At 39.9% G+C, this 6737-nt stretch overlaps 1 non-coding gene across 1 annotated transcript; it reads right to left on the minus strand.

The window, feature by feature from the left end:
• Nucleotides 1-6347: 6347 nt before the first annotated feature.
• Nucleotides 6348-6451, minus strand: LOC127742253 (small nucleolar RNA R71). The gene has a single exon (XR_008003441.1). It is a non-coding gene; the product is annotated as a small nucleolar RNA R71 (small nucleolar RNA).
• Nucleotides 6452-6737: the final 286 nt, after the last annotated feature.

Raw genomic sequence — 6737 nt, forward strand, 5'->3', positions numbered from 1 at the left:
GTGCTTCAAACTCCTAGCAGGCGGGGCGTTAGTGACAGACGCAAAAGAATCGATGGATTCTATTCCGGCCTGACCGAGAACCGACAGCTGAATTCCGCGTGCTTTGACAGAGCATATGCAATCGTTTTCACTGAGAGGATGGGAGGTAGCCATTGACAACGGTGAAACCCTACACAAGCTTGCCATGGAAAGGAATAAGAAGGATTGGATGAAGACAGTAGGAAAGCAGAGAGACGGAAAGGAAGGCATCTTCATGCGCTTATCTGAAGTTCCTACCAATGAATTACATAAGTATCTCTATCTTTACCTTTTTGTTATTTTCGTTCATCACCATTACCATTTGAGTTTGCCTGACTAAGATTTACAAGATGACCATAGCTTGCTTCAATACTAATAATCTCCGTGGGATCGACCCTTACTCGCGTAAGGTTTATTACTTGGACGACCCAGTGCACTTGCTGGTTAGTTGTGCGAAGTTGTGTAATGCCATGGTATTGAGCTACCAAGTTTTTGGGGCTCATGACTGGGGATTATGAGAGTTGTGAAAAAGTATTGTTCACAATTTCGCGCCACCAACTGCTAGGGGATGGTTGGAGTTTATTCAGCGCTCCATCATTCCTACGAGTAACCGGTCCAAGGTTACCATTGACCGAGCAGTGATGATTTACTGCATCATGCTTGATAATGAGGTAGAGGTACATCGCGTGGTTCCTTAGGAGTTGTACAGCATTGCCGCGAAGGCATCCACTTCTGCCATGTTGGCCTTTCCCCACCTCATTTTTTGTCTATTTGATGCCGCTCGAGTACGCATTGATCGTGACACCCTCATTGACATCGAGAGGCCGATCACTAGGACGGGTACAGAGTATGCTAAAGAGTATGTCCAAGCGCCGCCTCAAGAACCAGTTTCTCCTCCTCAATAGGAGCAGTCTGAGACACCTCAGGGACATTATTTCCCTCCTCATCAGTTGACATCATCATTGGACATCTAGCATAATCCGTCGATTAGCTGAGGATAGACCATAAGGTCCATTGTACCATCCTTCAGCAGCTTTTAGAGGAGCAGCAGAGCTAGAGGCGGGAGATGGAGCAACTAAGGCGTGATTTTGGAGCTTTAAAAGGATTTTTGGGAGGCAGCAGCCACCATGACGACTGAGGTGGTTTAGTTCCTTTTATGTTATTTTTCTATTTCTGTTATAATATTATTTATCTTCTATTTTCTAGTGCTTTATAATGTCTTTTGCATGATCCTGTTTAGAGTCAGTAGTTTTATCTACATTTAGTAGTTTTAGTTATCTTTAAATTTCTGCTTTTGAAGATGTCTCATGTATGCTCACTCACTGAGCTCGAAAAAAAAAGAAAAGAAAAGTGATGTAATTGCATGAGAAATTGAGTTAAATATTTTGATGATGTAGTATTATGTGTGGCTTTGAAGGGATGAAAAGAATAGTGCATAATTGATATTGAAGTAAAGAGTGTTGATTCTTGAGGTACAGTTATTTAGAGAAGTATTGTGGATTCTCTTAATTAAACAAGAATTTAATCCTTAGAGCAAAATAGACAGTAAAAAGAAAAATAAACTAAAAAGCAAGGTCTAGGTCTCTAAGCATCAATGGCTAGGAAAGTCAAATGTGATTAAAAGCTCCAAGAGTTATTTTTCTAGCCATATGCTGGTGGTGTGAATGTGTCAAGGAATTCTTGAGACAGAGCACTAAGAGTTGAGACCAAGTGCAAATAAAGAGTATACCAAAGGCTCTGAACACCACTGACTGGAAAAAATAAAAAGAAAAATAAGAATTCAAAGAGTTCTCTACTTAAGTGCTTGTGGTGTTTTTGTGTCAAGTACAACTTAATACAAGACATTTAGAAGTCATGGTTAGGCTCAAGGTACAAAGTACGAAAGAAAAGATAAGAAAAAGCTGTGTTCAAGGGTTAATCAAATGGTTAAAAAGGAAGAGACTTCATAATATTATCTGAGTTCTAGTTCTGAAGGACATTGACATTTTTGAGCTTTAAAGGATAGTGAGATGCCGAAACTATTCAAGATCACAATATCATCAACCCAAATCAGTGAATGGACAGGAGCATAAGTGAAAACTCAATTCTTGGGCAATTTCACTTCTCAGTTTTATATGGATTTTAGTTGCTTGAGGACAAGCAACAACTCAGGTTTGGTTTTGTGATGCATGAGCATCTTCTCTTTATTTTCTAATTATTTTAGATATGTATTTATTGAATTTTGTTGAGATTTTAGTGTTTGAGGCCTATTTGGATGCTACTTTGAGTTGCTATATGGTTTTTGATCATTTCAGGTGAGTTTGGATCAGTTTGAGAAAGTTCACGTATAAGAAAAGAGAAAAATTCTAAATCTGTTGAGCTGGTGCTAAACGCTGCATCTAGCGTTTAGTGCCTAGACGCTTTGTAATGTGTGCAGCCATTTTGTGAAGCTGGCGCTGAACATAGACCTAGGCATTTAGTGCTAGGTGCCTCGTAACGTGTGCAAGAAAGTTGTGAAGGCGGTGCTAAACGCTGCTACTTGGCGTTCAGCACCAGGAGACCCAAGACTTCACCAATTGATTCTGTTTGAGGTGCTTTGTAACTCGTACCCAAGCTCACTACCTCGAGGGTCACTAAACGCCAGCGCTTGGCGTCAGGAAGACAACAACAATTGGAAAATGCGTATGCGTGAGCAGGGAATTTATCATGGCTACCTTGACCGAGGTAGTAAACAACTTAGCCTCCCAATGCTTAAGCAATCAAATTACTCCCATGATCACATGTGGAAAATCAAATGAAGAGTGGAGTATGAAAGAGAGACTAAAAACTCCGGTGGAGAATAAGGAGTGGAATTTTGTATTGGAACAAGTGAAGGAAGCCATAATTGTTGAAGAGGAAGAAGTGGTTGAAGAATTAGGAGATGCTGAACCTCCATGGGAATCTAGAGTTATAGAGCATTACTCCAAGAAGTTTGATATTGATGTTGAGGAGGCTAGTGTACAACCTCCAAAGCATATCATAGTTGAAGAATTTGGAGAAGTTGATCAAGAAATGGATTCAATCATTAATGAGTTTTTATCTACAATTGAATCCTCTCCCATTGGACTTAAAATAAAGGTCAAAGAAGAAGGTGCACAACCTTCAAAACCTTTGGTAAATAATGAGAAAGAGGTTGAATTTGAAGAAACTTGCCAAGAGGTGGAGGTAAATCAAGAAGAGCACAAAGGAGTGGAGCTTGCAAGACCATTGGAAATAACCATCCCTAAATCACCATCCAATACAATATTCAAGTGGGTAAAATTCTTATGCTTAAGCTTTACTTTCCCGCTTGAATATGGTTTGCTTGAGACGGATGGATAACTTAAAGCTCTTTATGAATTTAAGAGCAAAAGAGAGATGGCTAGTGGTTGAAAATGCCATTCAAGGTTCATTGTCGTTGAGAGGTCAAAGTTAAATTGCAAAGGTTGGAGTCATGCTAAATTGAATGGGTCTAGGAGGATAGTTTGGTGCCTAAAAGAGAGTTCTAAGAACTTGCCACCTGAGTGAAATAATGATGATCAACTTGAAGACTGGTGTAGAAACAAGATTTGGGATCTCGGTATACATCATGTGGACCAATTTTGGGAGCTCATAGCTTGTGTAGAACTCCATGAAGGCTTGAAGCAATTGATTTGGAATGTTGGAGCTTATTGGAAGTCCAAGTATTGGTGGGAGTTCAAGGATGAATACAAGCACAGGCCACCATGACAAGAGGCTTCCCAAATGTCCATCTTTAGGAATTTAACTAAAAGTGCTAGGTGGGAGACACCCCACCGTGATAACATCTTTTCACTTTTCTCATCTATATATATTGGTAAATAAGTTTAATTTCATATTTAGTTTGGTTTGTTGAGTTTATTTGGTAGTCTAGTGTCTTGAATAAGGTGTGGTGGTGTTTAGATGACTATTTGGATGTTTGGAATGCTTGGTTTGGTGCTAGAACTTGAAAAATTTTGAAAAACAGAGCACCCCGTCACGCGTACGCATGACCCACGCATACACGTGACCACAAGATTTTGAGCGTGCTAAGATCATGCATGAACTGTGCCATCGCATGGTCCAGACAGAGAGTTGTGCGATAAGGGTGTGGAAACTGTGCGTCCAGCGCAAATTCTTCCCACACGTGCGCGTCACCTTCTATTTTCCCCAGTTTCGAGTACGCCTTCCAGATGTGACGCGTTGCATTCCATTCTCCCAACCCACACGTATGGGCACCCCTGTTCACAAACACTTCTTAACTTCTCTTTTATCCATTTCTTTTCTTCTTTTCTCTTCTCTTCTTTTCTTTCCCTCATTCAACCACCATTCACCATCCACCATCATCCCCTTTAGTTAGTTAGTTAGCTAATTAGTTAGTTACTTAGTTAGTTAGTGTAATTTTCTATGTGATTTTTTGTTTTTGGTGATAAGTGTCGGATTATTGATTTGATTTGTTGTTTCTTGATGTTATTAATGTTCATTGTTGGAATTCTTTGTTGAGGTTATATTTTGGTGCTTGGTTTGACTCGCACATGCTTGATATTTGTACATACCTAGTATATTTGACATTGCCTTCAAAGTGCTCTAAATCTTTTGAATTTCATGTTTTGGCCACTGATGAGCGGATAATTTATACGCTTTTTGGCATTATTTTTAGTATGTTTTTAGTATGTTTTAGTTAGTTTTTATTATATTTTTATTAGTTTTTAGTTAAAATTCACTTTTCTGGACTTTACTATGAGTTTGTGTATTTTTCTGTGATTTCAGGTATTTTCTGGCTGAAATTGAGGGACCTGAGCAAAAATCTGATTCAGAGGCTGAAAGGGACTACAGATGTTGTTGGATTCTGACCTCCCTGCACTCGAAGTAAATTTTTTGGAGCTACAGAAGCCCAATTGGCGCGTTCTTAATTGCGTTGGAAAGTAGACATCTTGGGCTTTCCAGCAATGTATAATAGTCTATGCTTTTCCCGAGATTTGATGGCCCAAACCGGCGTTTCAAATCAGCTCAAGAATTCTGGCGTTTAACGCCGGAACTAGCACAAGAATGGGAGTTAAACGCCCAAACTGGCACAAAAGCTGGCGTTTAACTCCAAGAAAAGTCTCTACACATGAAAGCTTCAATGCTCAGCCCAAGCACACACCAAGTGGGCCTGAAAGTGGATTTTTATGTCATTTACTCATCTTTGTAAACCCTAAGCTACTAGTTCTCTACAAATAGGACCTTTTGCTATTGTATTAGACATCCTGGAATCTTTTGATCACTTTAGATCTTAGGATCATCTTTGGACGTCTAGTTCTTAGATTATGGGAGGCTGGCCATTCGGCCATGCCTAGACCTTGTTCTTATGTATTTTCAACGGTGGAGTTTCTACACACCATAGATTAAGGTGTGGAGCTCTGCTGTACCTCGAGTATTAATGCAATTGACGAGCTTCAAACTCCTGAAGGCTGGGCGTTAGTGACAGACACAAAAGAATCACTGGATTCTATTCCAACCTGATTGAGAATCGATAGATGATTAGCCGTGCTGTGACAGAGCACGTTGAACATTTTCACTGAGAGGACGGGACTGTAGCCATTGACAACGGTGATACCCAACATACAGCTTGCCATGGAAAGGAGTAAGAAGGATTGGATGAAGACAGTAAGAAAGCAGAGAGACGAAAGGAACAAAGCATCTCCATACGCTTATCTGAAATTCTCACAAATGAATTGCATAAGTATCTCTATCTTTATTTTATGTTTTATTCATCTTTTAATTATTAATCCTCCATAACCATTTGAATCCGCCTGACTGAGATTTACAAGATGACCATAGCTTGCTTCATACCAACAATCTCCGTGGGATCGACCCTTAGTCGCGTAAGGTTTATTACTTGGACGACCCAGTGCACTTGCTGGTTAGTTGTGCGAAGTTGTGATAAAGAGTTGAGATTGCAATTGAGTGTACCATGCTGATAGCGCCATTGATGATCACAATTTCGTGCACCTACTCCCATCTTCTATGGGAGAAGCATCTCTATCCCTGCCATTGGAGCAAACAACTTTGAGCTTAAGCCTCAATTAGTTTCTCTAATGCAACAGAATTGCAAGTTTCATGGACTTCTATTAGAAGATCCTCATCAGTTTTTAGCTGAATTCTTGCAAATCTGTGACACTGTTAAGACCAATGGGGTTGACCTTGAGGTCTACAGACTTATGCTATTCCCTTTTGCTATAAGAGACAGAGCTAGGATATGGTTGGACTCACAACCTAAAGAAAGCCTGAACTCTTGGGAAAAGCTAGTCAATGCCTTCTTGGCAAAGTTCTTTCCACCTTAAAAATTGAGTAAGTTTAGAGTGGAAGTCCAAACCTTCAGACAGAAGGAAGGTGAATCCCTCTATGAAGCTTGGGAAAGATACAAACAATTGATCAGAAAGTGTCCTTCTGACATGCTTTCTGAATGGAGGATCATAGGTATCTTCTATGATGGTCTATCTGAACTGTCCATGATGTCATTAGACAGCTCTGCTGGAGGATCTCTTCATCTGAAGAAGACACCTGCAGAAGCTCAAGAACTCATTGAAATGGTTGCAAATAACCAATTCATGTACACTTCTGAAAGGAATCCTGTGAACAATGGGATGAATCAAAAGAAAGGAGTTCTTGAGATTGATACTCTGAATGCCATATTGGCTCAGAATAAAATATTGACTCAGCAAGTCAATATGATTTCTCAA

Source organism: Arachis duranensis, chromosome 9 (genome assembly GCF_000817695.3).
Source record: "Arachis duranensis cultivar V14167 chromosome 9, aradu.V14167.gnm2.J7QH, whole genome shotgun sequence".
In the NCBI taxonomy this organism is placed as follows: domain Eukaryota; kingdom Viridiplantae; phylum Streptophyta; class Magnoliopsida; order Fabales; family Fabaceae; genus Arachis; species Arachis duranensis.